Source organism: Onychostoma macrolepis, chromosome 20 (assembly GCF_012432095.1).
Source record: "Onychostoma macrolepis isolate SWU-2019 chromosome 20, ASM1243209v1, whole genome shotgun sequence".
In the NCBI taxonomy this organism is placed as follows: Eukaryota; Metazoa; Chordata; class Actinopteri; order Cypriniformes; family Cyprinidae; genus Onychostoma; species Onychostoma macrolepis.
This window is the reverse complement of record NC_081174.1, coordinates 2685703-2698876: the sequence shown is the minus strand read 5'-3', so window position 1 is coordinate 2698876 and position 13174 is coordinate 2685703. Positions and strand designations below refer to the sequence as shown.

General features: G+C 40.4%; 1 pseudogene; it reads right to left on the bottom strand.

Annotated features, from left to right (window-relative positions):
• Positions 1-347: 347 nt before the first annotated feature.
• LOC131527114 (alpha-2-macroglobulin-like) lies at positions 348-11402 on the bottom strand (annotated as a pseudogene).
• Between the last annotated feature and the right edge of the window lie 1772 nt (positions 11403-13174).

Genomic DNA, 13174 nt, shown 5'->3' with positions numbered 1-13174 from the left:
CCCTTCATCACACTATCAAAATAAAGTAACTTTTACAAATGGCCGATGCTTACATTACGCCTTTATCGGCCAATTCCGATAATATCGTGCATCCCTAATTTAGAATCCTGCTTTCAAATAGCCCAAAGAGTGAACTTGATTGGGCAATGACTGTTCTTAACTTGGACTTCTCAAATAAACTGCATTTCAGCCATAGTGCAAGGAACTGAATCCACGCAGGACAAACAGAAACTCATGAACCGTGCTAAAGCTTGGGACTTTCAGCATCAAACATTTTAATTCACAGAAACAGGCAACAAAAGGACTGATTGTATAACAATGTTTTATTTGATTCAAATGTCCTGTAGCCGGTACTGCAGCACAATTATTGACAGGGGGATGTATACGTAGTCTCAAACTGATCACCTGAAAAAGGACAAGAATACCATTTGTATGCATGTGGAATTGCCAGTATGACCAAAAGTGCATCAAAAGATACAGGTAACAGCCAAGTGCAAGAGTCAAATGATGAAAGTGTACTTGTCTGATAGTAGTCATAAACGTTGATGACTGCTGGCTTGAGGTTTTTCACTACAAGAACCCGTTTCAGACGTATTGTGTAACTCATAGGGACACCTTTGGGAACCTGCGGAAGTGAAGAACAGCAGCACAGATGCACATACACATCACGCATGAGTGGAAGTTACAGAATATTCCCAGTGTATGCATTCTCACCTCTTTCAGATACACCAGGACATGATCCTCTCCGGCATCAACTCGCTCCACTAGTGGGACAAACGCATCGGGTGGAGTTCCAAGCTGTGAGGAAAAGACCATTGTGTCCACCACCAGATGTGTCACACATACATCTGAAGGAGCTACAAACATCTTAGGATTCTACAAATCATCTTAAAACCCATACGCACCGGTGACGTATCTGCAGTGAAGCCAGACAGGAGTTTAATGTTCACGATAACCATGTTTGTACTTGCTTTTGCACCACTGTATCTGAATGAAGGGGAATAAAGTAGTTTAAACCAAAAGGAACAGCTTCCCTTTTAAGAGCATTAGAGCCATAAACATGAGCGGATTTTAAGAAAGTCAAAGCTGCTCTTACTTCACTGTGAAGCTCAACATGAGATTGGCTCCAAGCAGTTGGCAGTCTCCCTTCACCTTTGCCTCAAGTGTCAACATCCTGGCGAATATAACCGGTGTCGGGATGTTGTAGAAACACACAAGCTATGATTGCAAAGAAAAACAAGGAGAATTAGGATGAGCACAACAGAAACCGAAATAAAAGGGAGGTGAAGATACAGACCTGCACAGACACACAGGTGGAGCCCGTCACTTTAACACTATATTTGCCTGGAACATTCTTCAGTGGCTTCTCCTGATACAGCAGCCTGTTGTCCCGATTCACAGCAACGCTATAAGAGTCTCCTCCTACCACTGAGGACTGTACGGTGACTGTGCTGGAGCCCTCCAAGCTGAACACTTCAGCGGCGTACACTGACAGAGCATGAAGAGCCACCACAGTGTCCTATACACAAAAAAAAAAAATAAAAACCCTCACACTGTTGCTTGAAAGTTTGTGAACCCTTTACAAGTTTCTATATTCTGTGTATTTATGACCCAAAACAGATTGTCACACAAGTCCTGAAAGTAAACAAAGAGAACCAATAAAACAAGTGAGAAAACTATATACTTTGGATTATTTCTCAAAAGAATGTTACAAATCTGCAAGTTGCAAAATTGAATTTTTGCTTTCAGTATCTTTTGTGACCCCATTTTGCAGCATAACCGCAGCTAAACGTTTCTTGTAACCACTGTCCTGCACAATGACTTTTAGGAATTTTAGCCGATTCCTCAGTACAGAACTACTTCAAATTGTGATTGTGTTGGTGGGTCCCTTCCTATCAACTGCTTGCTTCAGATCCTTCCACATTTCAACTGGATTAAGGTCCAGACTTTGACATTCCAAAATATCAACTAACCATTCTTTGGTATAACGACTTGGTCATTGTCTTGCTGCATAACCCACTTTCTCTTGAGACTCAGTTCTCGGACAGATATCCGGACATTTTCCTTTAGAATTTGCTGGTATAATTCAGAATTCATTGTTCTATCAGTGATGGTAAGCCATCCTGGCCCAGATACATCAAAACCGGCCCAAACCTTGATACTATCAGCTGCACCACCACCACGTTTCACAGATTGGACAAGGTTCTTATGCTTGAATGTAGTGTTCTTTTCTTCAAACATAACGCTTCTCATTTAAACCAAAAAAGGGTTCCATTTTGGTCTCATCAGTCCATTAACCCTTTCTTCAATAGTCTTCCGCTTTAGCAAACTGCAGATGGGCAGCAATGTTCTTTTTGGAGAGCAAAGGCTTTCTCCTTGCAACTCTGCCATGCACACCATGGTTGTTCAATGTTCTGATGGACTCCTGAGCATTAGCCAATGTGAGAAAAGCCTTTGGTTGCTTAGAAGTTATCCTGGGGGTCATTTTCAACCTCTTGCTTTTGGAGTGATCTTTGTTGGTCAACAACTTCCATTTGTACACAGGTCCTCAGAGATCTCCTTTGTTTGTGCCATCATTCACTTCCACAAACATGATCAAAACTTTGCCTGCTCTTATTTAGAGAACAGAGGTCTATCAATGACACCTGATAGTCATTACACGGATTTAAAAAAATAATAATAATATAAATTCTTGCACACAGAGTCCGAATTTCAGTTTCCCCTCCCCCTCTCTCATAGTCATACTTTCCTATCAAAATGATTGCTATGGACGCAAAAATGCAGAAGATGGAACCTGGTCTGAATTATTATTATTTTTATTTATTTATTTTTTTAAACTGAACAAAGTTTTGGAGGCATTGTGCAAGCGTTGCATTTATTTTTTTAACGCGAAAAAATTTCGGACAAGAATTTCAGACTTAGTGTGCAGAGACCTTTAATCCTAGAGACACATATACCTTTGCCACTCACCAACATGTAATATTGGATCACTTTCTTAAATTAGTGACAATATTTTTGGTCTCATTTGTTTGATTGGGTTCTCCTTGTCTACTTTCAGGACTCATGCAAAAGTCAGATTATGTTTTGGGTCATATTTATGCAGAAATATATAAAAGGGTTCACAAACAGCACTGTACGAAATTCAACATCACTCCTACATGGACCACCAAACATGAGTGCAATCCTCCAAGTCACCTGGGTGGAGAAAAAGCCTCCATAGGGATTCTGCTTGACCACAAGCCAGTTGACAATGTGGTTAGCATTGCTCAGAGCATCTGTCGTGAGAGGCTGTACGGAGAGAAATGCTAGCAGCACATATGAGCTGATCTCCACCACCAGAGTATCACCAAGTGAAGTCTGAGACCAATGGAGCTTAGTGCCTTAGGACGAGATGGAGGCAAGAAAGTTTCAGGTTCTTTGGCATCAACATCTCAAGAGTAATAAAATCTCACCTTCAGAAATGGCACGGTTGTCCAAAATAGTTAAAAGCTGTGATCGAGTGCTGGCCTCTCCAGCCAGACTAAACGTATAGGCAAGCAGAGCAGTGGCGTAAGTGTTTTTCAGGTTCTCAACGACAGACCTTAAGCACGACAGAGCACTGGTGATGACAGGATCCTGAAATCAAACAGATGTCAGACTAAATCCAGAACAGGAAGGTAATCTACCTCAAAAGAGCTTATACAACTTCTGGTGACACTTACCGTGACGGGGATATCTAGCTCAAACAGCGATGCTGTGATGTATGGTTACATTTGGTTACATTTTCATCAACTCCACCCTAAAACATACCAGTATATTTAGAAGAACGTCTGGGACATTGAATCTATAGGTTACGACACATTTGAAGAAACATGTGACAACCTTCATTTCATAGTGGTACAGAGTTCCCTGCTGCATGAAACAGCCATCTGAACCCTGCTTGCTGATCAACCAGTCCTTTGCACTCTGAAGGACATTTGGATCGATGAAGATGAAACGCCTTGCTAGGCCAAAAGATCTCAGGACAGAGGCAGTCAACCTGGTCATGGAGGAAGTTTGACAAACTGAACGTACAAACATGGTGCCACAACAGATGACAAGACTAGAAGAGCAAGAAACTCACCATGTGTTTGATTCGTCATAACCAAATGTGCTGTATGAACCGTCATGGTGCCTATAGTTCAGTTGTCCTTGATATCCTAATTCAGGTCAAAGACCACATGAGAAAGAAAAAAAAAAAGAAAAAAAAGTCTGACATGCTCCGATGGGAAAAGAAATGGGAGACTAAATTAAGGACACTCCAAGTTAAAAAAAATATATATTATTGTCATCCACACCTCTCTGAAGGTAACCCATGGCGGTCTCTTGGATGGCTGTGGTGAGCTGTGCAGTGACTTTCAGGTACTGTAGGATGTAAATATTGGAGGCAAGAACACCCATATTTTTTTTGCCACAGCCATATGGCATCTGTAACAATCCACCCAGATTCTTCAGTGCACGACCCATTATGTCCCCTACAAGAGGAAGAGATACAAGATATCAAGCCAAAGGCCCAAGATATTCTGCTGAATGTCACACTGTTTGCTTCCCCTCAATGAAACTTTACCAAGGACTGAAATGGAGCATTTGGCTGATCCCTGGATCACATTTACAGGAAACATCAGTGTCACATCTTCTGAAATGACGCTTGCTACAGACCAAACAGAACGAATCACCACAGAACGCTAGACTAATGTTTGATGATACAGGAAGAACGCATTTAGGAAGTCACTGAGTGCAAACAAACCCTTTGGGCACAGTAACCAACTCTGGGTGACGGTCCTTTCTACTCCATCAGCCTACAAATGAAAAAAACACCTCATCAGTAAAAGCACAGTGAGCTCCATTATCCAGAAAGCTGGTGAGAACACAGACCAAGACAAGAAGACTTCGAGTGACTGTCATTGCGTCCTCTCATTGGCACAGTCACATTACCACACAGAGATGAGGATTTTTCAGCCTGAGCACTGACAGATAGTCACATTTACAGCTCCTACAGAACAGACAGGGAGGGAGTTAGGATACATGGCAAAACACTTTAAACTGCTTCTCCAGATTAAACAAATTTAAGAAAAAAAAAAAATTGGTTGTCAAATAAACCAAGCATATGAGTTGTCCTTCTGTTGATTTGTGCTTACATGAACGTGCAATAATTCAGATGAAGTGTAAAAATAAATCAAGGTGACAATCGGGATTATCAGTTTAACCATCATCATAATGAGTAACACCTCAAACACGGCAATTTGGAGAGAGACCGATGGTCTAAAACTGACCGAGAACAGAAGCTGAGAGAAGCCATTTAAAGGATCTTCTTCCATTGGAACAGAGACAGGATGAATACGAATCATTAAGTGGTCTCAGAGTAAAGTCCAAGGATTGAGCTGGAGTTACTTTAACCTGCCAAAGAAAATCATTAATACACATTGAGCAAAGACAAGGATCTTCTCTATATGGATCCATACTAAATAAACCCAGACCATGATGCACTTGGAGAGATAGTTGAAGACTGTGGCCTTCAGCTCAAAATACTCCCCACGGATGATGGAGTATGGCAGAGAAAGCTCCAGGAAGAAAGGCTGGAAGACCATCAGTGAAACCGGAGGAGCCAAACCAAAACCTTTGGAGGACAAACAGAACGCCTGTCTCCCATTTGGTGATTGTGTCAGGAACCTTGAGAGGAACCTGTGTGGACCCCGAGCCTCTAAAGAAAGAACACCAGAAAACAGAAATAAGGGGTACAAAGGGGACAAGAAAAGGTAAAAGCTGTGTGCAACTTGTGACAAAGACATGCTCCACTAACCCCACTTGAGCAAGCTGCCATATCCAAGTTTCTGGAAAGTAAGTCCTGACAGTCGCGTCAAAAGAGTAAGAGGAGCGGCTCTCGCCTCCACTCTCTGCAACTGGAGCAGGAGCCATTGCAGCCACCGCAAAGGGCTTCTCATCAAAGTGCGCTGAAAAGACATTAAACCTACAAATTCCCGCTTTTTGCATGGACTTGTTGCATTTATTTATACTTTTAGATCAAGTGGAATAACCCAAGTTCACCAAGTCATGCAGAAATTGTTTTCATGGAAAGAACCATCTAAATGCATAGACCTACTTTTGTGGAAGCTGCGATAATACGTCATGCCTTTGTATGTCAGGCACTCAGGTTCTCGTACATTCAGATTTGTGGCGAGCTTCATCCCTACGCTCTGCCAGAGCAACAAGCCAAAACAAGATGCATTTGAAATCAAGAAGTTTGTAGTATTCAGTGACTACATGGTCATGAATGATTTTCTACCCTGAGACTTGTGTAGGCATGATCTATAGGAACAGCTCGACGGAGTCGAAAACTCAAACACTCCTGTTCATCGTCAACGCCGTATGGGTAACCTGATGCCGATCGTATCGGGAGCATGTTGAACACCTGGAATCATGAAATAGTGATGTGAGTCACATCTCTGGAAAATTGTTTAACTAAATGCACTGTTTATTACCCATTTACTTATTCCATTTTTATTTTAAATCAGAAGCTCATTCAGATTCTGATTGGTCTTGTTGTTTCGACGCCAGAGCAGGTGTAGACAAGAATGTCTCCCAAGCAATTAAGGTGTTTTGTTGTTGGATGTAATTTACATTGTCATTTACTCCCGAGATCTGAGCTGCTGAAGACGCATTTGTTTTTGAAGGGAATGCACTCCCCAGTCTACCTAAATGCATCCGTTTTGTAGCTAAATGCGGCTAAAGTTAACAGCCTCAGAACTGCTCATCACCCCACAGAAGAGAGGGGTGGGGTGAGGCGAGCTCATTAGCATTTAAAAGGAACATGCAGCAAAACAGGTCGCCGTGAACACAGCTGTTTTTGACAAGGTAAAAAGGGTGTTGCTATAGACTTTTCATAAAGACACTGAATCATATCAATTCGTGGAAACTGGGCATCTGATGTCCCCTTTAAATGTAACAGCTACATCATAACTCAAATCCTAAAGCTGAACCTGGATGTCAAATAAAGTCCAACAGGAAAATTGAACCAACGGCACATGGGTACCATTTCAGCACTCAGACGTCTTCCTAGCTCCATGATCAGGATGCTCTGATCTACAGTGCTGAGGCCACACAGGGATCCTGCTTGGGCAGAAACAGTCAGTGTTTTCCTCACCAGGAACGGCAGTAGCTGGAGAGAACTTCAAAGACACCTGGAACAAGAACCAGCTCACATGCTGTAGGACAAGTTACCGTACCCCACATAGGAAAATGAGATGCTAGTGCACACAATAACTGGTTTTGAAAACACATTTCGGTGTCAAAAGCCGCACTACCAACAACTACATTCACACTGGGCAGAACACAGAAAGCCAGAATCTGCACAACTGGAGCCAAATCCCCACTCACAAACAGCTGGAATGACATGGTGCCGCTCGTGATGGTATTAGAAGCCCTCACTTGAACCTTCTTAAACCCATGGAGAACAATCACTCCTCTGGACAAGACCTGACAGAAGACAGAGAGAGAGACTGGTGCCATACAACTAGACCAGTGCAGTCAAAACAGAACTGGTGCCCACTCACCATATAGACGATGTCAGCATCGTAGCTGCCAGTTTCACCAAGAAAAGAATACTTAATGGTCACTGGATAAGTGGTGCCACATTTCAATGGTTGCTCAAGCGTCACTATAGACAGTTCAATGAACGTTAGGCTGTTGGGAGTAGCAGGTTGGAGATGTTGAACCACCCTTGTGTCTGAACTGAAGTACGGCGATTTGTAACCATAAGAATCCACTGGAGTTGCACTTGCCTGGAGAACAATTAATGGAATTGGATTCTTTTGAGAGAAGACTTCATTTAAAATAAGAGAAAGAACAATTCGTACCACCAGATTAAGATCAGCTTTATGGAGCTCAGTGTTAAAGGAGAACGAGGCCAGTCCGTTCTGGTTTGTAGTCAGATTCAACAGCAGTTCGTTGGGCCAGCTGGAACCATTCAGCAGATACACCACTTTGCTCACGATTGGAGTCCCATTGAAAAAAGATGCGGAGACCTACTGGGAAAGACAGGTTAGGAAAGGTAACCAATGTGAAGGCTTCTGTAACAAGTGAAGCTTTTACTTGCCTTTCCCAGAATCGTTGATCCAGGTTCAAAGAACTCTGGGAGCTCCACAAAGGTGATCTTGCCAACTTCAAACATAAATGGACACACTTGTGGACTTTGACATGACTACATCTTGAAGGAAAAAGAAGCCGCACAAACATGAAGGCACCAAATAAACATGTTAACCTGCTTCAAATAAGGCCCCATCCACACGGAGATGCGTTTAACTATACGCAAAAATTGTATCGTATAGGTGTTTCGTCAAGACTGATCTGGCATTTTGGAAGAGTGAAACCAATGTTTTTTGAAACCAGGTCCCAGAGTGGATAAATCTGAAAACGCCACCCTTGCATTTTTGGTGTGTACAGCCAATCCGTATATTTTCTGAAACGATGTCATCACCCCACATTTCGCCCCTAGTCAGACACCGCTACGTCACGGCAACATGAACGATTGTCATTTTATTAACTAACATTAACAGATTAATAAATGTATTGTTCCATGTTCATTTGTATACCACGCGCAAGGCTTATGCCCGTAGTCCAAGTCTTCTCCGTTTTTAATGCATCTCTGTGGTAGAATTACAGCACCACATGCTGGTCTGGCATGTATACTACATCGTTTTGTTGGTTTCGTGTGGATGCAGATATTTGAGAAGGATTTAAAAAAAAAATAAGATAGGGAAAGCCCTGTCTTCGTGTGGACGTAGCCCAAGCCAATAGCTCACTTACCGGTTCCCTCCTCAGTGACAGTCACATTAACAAAAAAGTAATTTTGCATATAATTCTCAAATTTGGAGTTAAAAAACACAGATGTACTGAAGGTAAGGGAGGCACAGCCCATGGCATTCATCTGGTAGCAGAACAAAAGACAGTCATATTAAAAGTAAAGCACATGCGGAAGAAAAATCCTACCCTGTACAGAAGTAGTCATACCTTAATGGATTTATACAGGCATTGACGAGTCAAACCAGGAACCTCAACAAATATTTGAACTGGCTCACGGCACACTTCAACCAATGCTTGACCTGGTACAGGTTGGTCATATGTGTATCTGGGAAGATGTTACATGGAACGAGATCAAGAACAGACCAACCACAAGACGAATTAATGAAAATAAGCACTCACTTGGAACAAGCCTCAATTTTCAGTCCCACATCTCCAACATTGTACATCTGTGGTGCAGTTAAGGTGACGTCAAACTTGGGTAAAACTAAACCAGAAATGAATGCTTTAAATTAAGACCTCCGATTTGTCTTCAGACCTACCAGTTGCACATTTTGCGTGGGGACCTACCATATTTTCTCACCTCAAAAACCTGAGAGATCATTCGGTCACCAATAAAAGCACTCAGTGCGTACATCCCTATCGGAGCCTCTGGTTTTAACTCATGAGAAAGCAGCAAAATCCACATCGTTGAGGAAACATTTGTCCACTGACCGATCCGATTATTATGATTGTCCTATTGGGGGTTGTCTTGTACTGCAAGACAAACACAAATATTAGACATTTTATTAGACATTTTAAATCACATTCATGCTGATGAACCAACATTGAGGTTTGTGCATCTAAAAATAAGCTGCAACCTTATACACCATTAAAAACTAAAATTTAAAGGCAGCGGCTATTTGCACTTGCAATTAGATGCCATTTACACTAAGTGCAAGTAGTATCTATTGCTAAGAAAACATTCTAACTGCACATAGCTATATATTCTATTTACAGTTAAGATTACAGCAAGATTGTGTCATTCATACTAATTGCAAATAGTGGCAATTATCTGCACCTCAGTATTGTAGTACATTATAAAACAGTATGCACTAAGGTATTGTGTAAATAAATTCACATTCAAATTAAATGGATGCCACCTTATTGGGTCAATAAAGCCCTCCCTACACCTACCCTAACTGATCCTTTATTTTCAACTTTGATTATTTCCATCATTTTTATTGAAAAAATGGCTTTTCGATGCAATATGAGATTTGAAAAAGGGAAGAAAAAAAAAAGTTCGGCAAAAGGTGGGTTTGAAGTCGGGTCGATCGCATCAAAATGCACGCGCCTTACCATCTACACCACTGAAACTGATGATAAATGAGTCTTTTTACAATGTTGGCTGTCCCAGTCACACGGCAGGCAGAGCTGGTGTAAATAGCCTCAGCCAACAAGGCAGGATATAGGTGGGCTATTTGCACTTAGTGTAAATACACTCCGAAATTTAAATAGCTGAATGAAAAATAAGCCTAGAGACTTACCATTTGATCAAGAGGCACAAATTTGGCATTCATGGTCACAAGTCTGAAATTCACTGCAAAAGGGAAATGAAGATTAACACTCCCATCTATATAATGCAACTGAATATTTAGAAAGAGTTACAAATGCTACAAGTTCAGTTGACTAAATATTCATCCAAGGGTCATTTGTAGCTCACCAGTTTGTCCTGGATTGCAGATGGGTTTGTCAGTTTGGATGAAGGTCAAAGGCAGGTAATGTATGAACAAGACTTTCCTCTCTTCTATCATTTTGAAAACCCTCCCTTGAACTACTACCCTCAGTTTCTGCACCAATTCTCCATCCACTCGAGGAGCCTGTAGAGAATCATGTTAGCACAAAAACCAGAAGAAAATGCTGCTTATTCCAGATGATGACAGACCTGGAAACTAAAGCAGCGGTGAAACTCTGCCGAGGATCTCTGCTGCACAAGTTGTGTTGTCTGGTTTTTTTGATCAAGCAGAGAAACGGTCATTGTGAGACTCTCATTGGGTTTCAGAAGACTCGCACACAATGTGGCTTTAGAGCTGGACTCAATCACTGCAGGAAAGGTCACCAAGAAGGATTTGTGGGAACATCATCAGTAGTTTAGTTTCAGAAGCTATGATTTGGTAATGATTGGAACTATTTAACAGTTTTAATACAGCCAATTAATTTAGTTCTAAAATAACATGGACACGTTCCCAAGTTTATTAGACCTATGTCGCAAACTGTGATTCCTAGTGATCTTATAGGATTGCTAAAATCGTGCAGTGTGTAGAAGGCTTTAGTTTACGGGTTTGGAACAACATGAGGGGAGTAATTAATGACGGTTTTCATTTCTGGTTGAACTATCCCTTTAAAAGAGCTTTGGTATTTTACAAAGCTTCTCATTTCAATCTATAACATTTATTTTACAATTACATCAGAAGAAAACAGACAGCAGCAGAACGCTTCGGATCACTTCAAAACCCATTTACTTATGGTCCCGATCTCTGTCCACCAACAGCGAGGAGGAAAAGAGCTAAAACCAGCCCTTTCCAAACAAGAATCTCCAACACAGCCATGTGAAACAATCATCCAAAATTAGACGCAAATCTTTCAAAAACCCTACAACAAGTCTGTTTCTAGATCTGTCTTTCAGTGATGTTCAGCTGCACCGACAGCAGCGATATTAAAACGTTCTTAATGATCGGAAACAAGCAGGTGAAACGTGTTGAGGGAGGAGTTCAGATCACAATTAAATACTTGCAATCAATGGTTGCGTTTGAAACCGCATACTCAATGAGTAGGTACCTAAGTACTTAACGAGCGCTAAAAGAGTACGTACTCTACCATAGACATTTTATGTCTATACTCTACAGCCAAATCTTGTTAAGTATGAATGCGATCCGGACATCATCCGTCATATCTTGACCTTGTCATGTGACTTACAAGCGACTTTACAAGCACATCAGCTTAAAAGATATGAGCGACTCGTTTCATTCTCTGTAAATATTTGGATGTTTATTACAATTGCTCATTTTGTGGTCTTGTTGAAGAAACAGCTGCCCTTTTATTGTGATTGTAGAATAACCAATACATTTTGGGTTGATTTAAGTTATTAAACATATTATATTTTATTACGAAAACTCAAAATCATTGTCTTTTAAATATGTTGTTAATTTATTTAGTGTGCAAAATTTTTCATCCATAAGCAAAACTGGCTTAAATCTCCTTTGTTTTCCTCTTTTTCTTGTTGAATTTAAAGCTCTTTGTTTTATCCTCTGACTTATTAACAACAACTGCGATTTTTTTTATGCAGTATGATTATATGAATATTATGAATATTCAAATATATTTAACCTTTTTTCTGTGTATATGATCTCATACCATGATCTACACAAACCCATTACATTTGTTTTTTTGTCATTATGATTGTTCATTATTAAAGATACAAACATCTTTCCCTGAGCTAGTTTGTAATTATAAGTTCTGCACTAATAATAATAAAAAGAAGATAAGAGGGACATCACCTCATAGCATCAGTAACTCGACAGCTCTACCTATTACGGTTTTCCTCTGCGTTTGCAATGTTTGCACAAAGGAGACGTCGGGCAGCTGCTGGAAGATCTCGCCTTTGGAGAAGACTGTTGATATTACATACATTTTTTTTTTTTTTTAAGTATTACTACTTAAAAAATAAGAATACCCCAGAATGCATTGCTACCTTACCCCAACACGTACAATAATAATGATAAACGTTGACCAATAATTGTATTTTTTAGTAAAACAAGCAAAATGTATTTTGTTTTGTCATATGCCATAGCTATGCATGACTACACAATAGACAAATGCAGCCAATGTGATTACATCTCAGTTTTCAGTCAAGAAATGAATTAAAGCATAAGTTAATGAAACAATAATATTTTATTTTCTTGACAACAACAGGACACATTAATAAATGAGTAAAAGAATGAATAAATGTAACCATCACAATAAATAAATACAAGTCAACAACACATGGAACAAAGCTTTATACAAATATATTGTTCTAACAGTCATGTATTTACAGGCAGTGAACACTCATCTACTGCAATCTCAACACAGCTGTATCAATTCTGCAGCTGACCACCGAGCCCACCTTCCCCTGTCTCTGCCGTCCATCCATCCATCATTGCTGCATTACTTACTTCTGTAGTAGAAGTAACAAAATGATCTTACTTTGCCTTGCAGGCACCTGCCACAAAAGATCTTCAGCAAATGCACAGAAATCAAGAATCAGAAAAGTGCTGTAATAACTCTGTTTGAAACGACAATAATTAAAATAAACTACAACTTAAGATTTAAAAGATGTTTT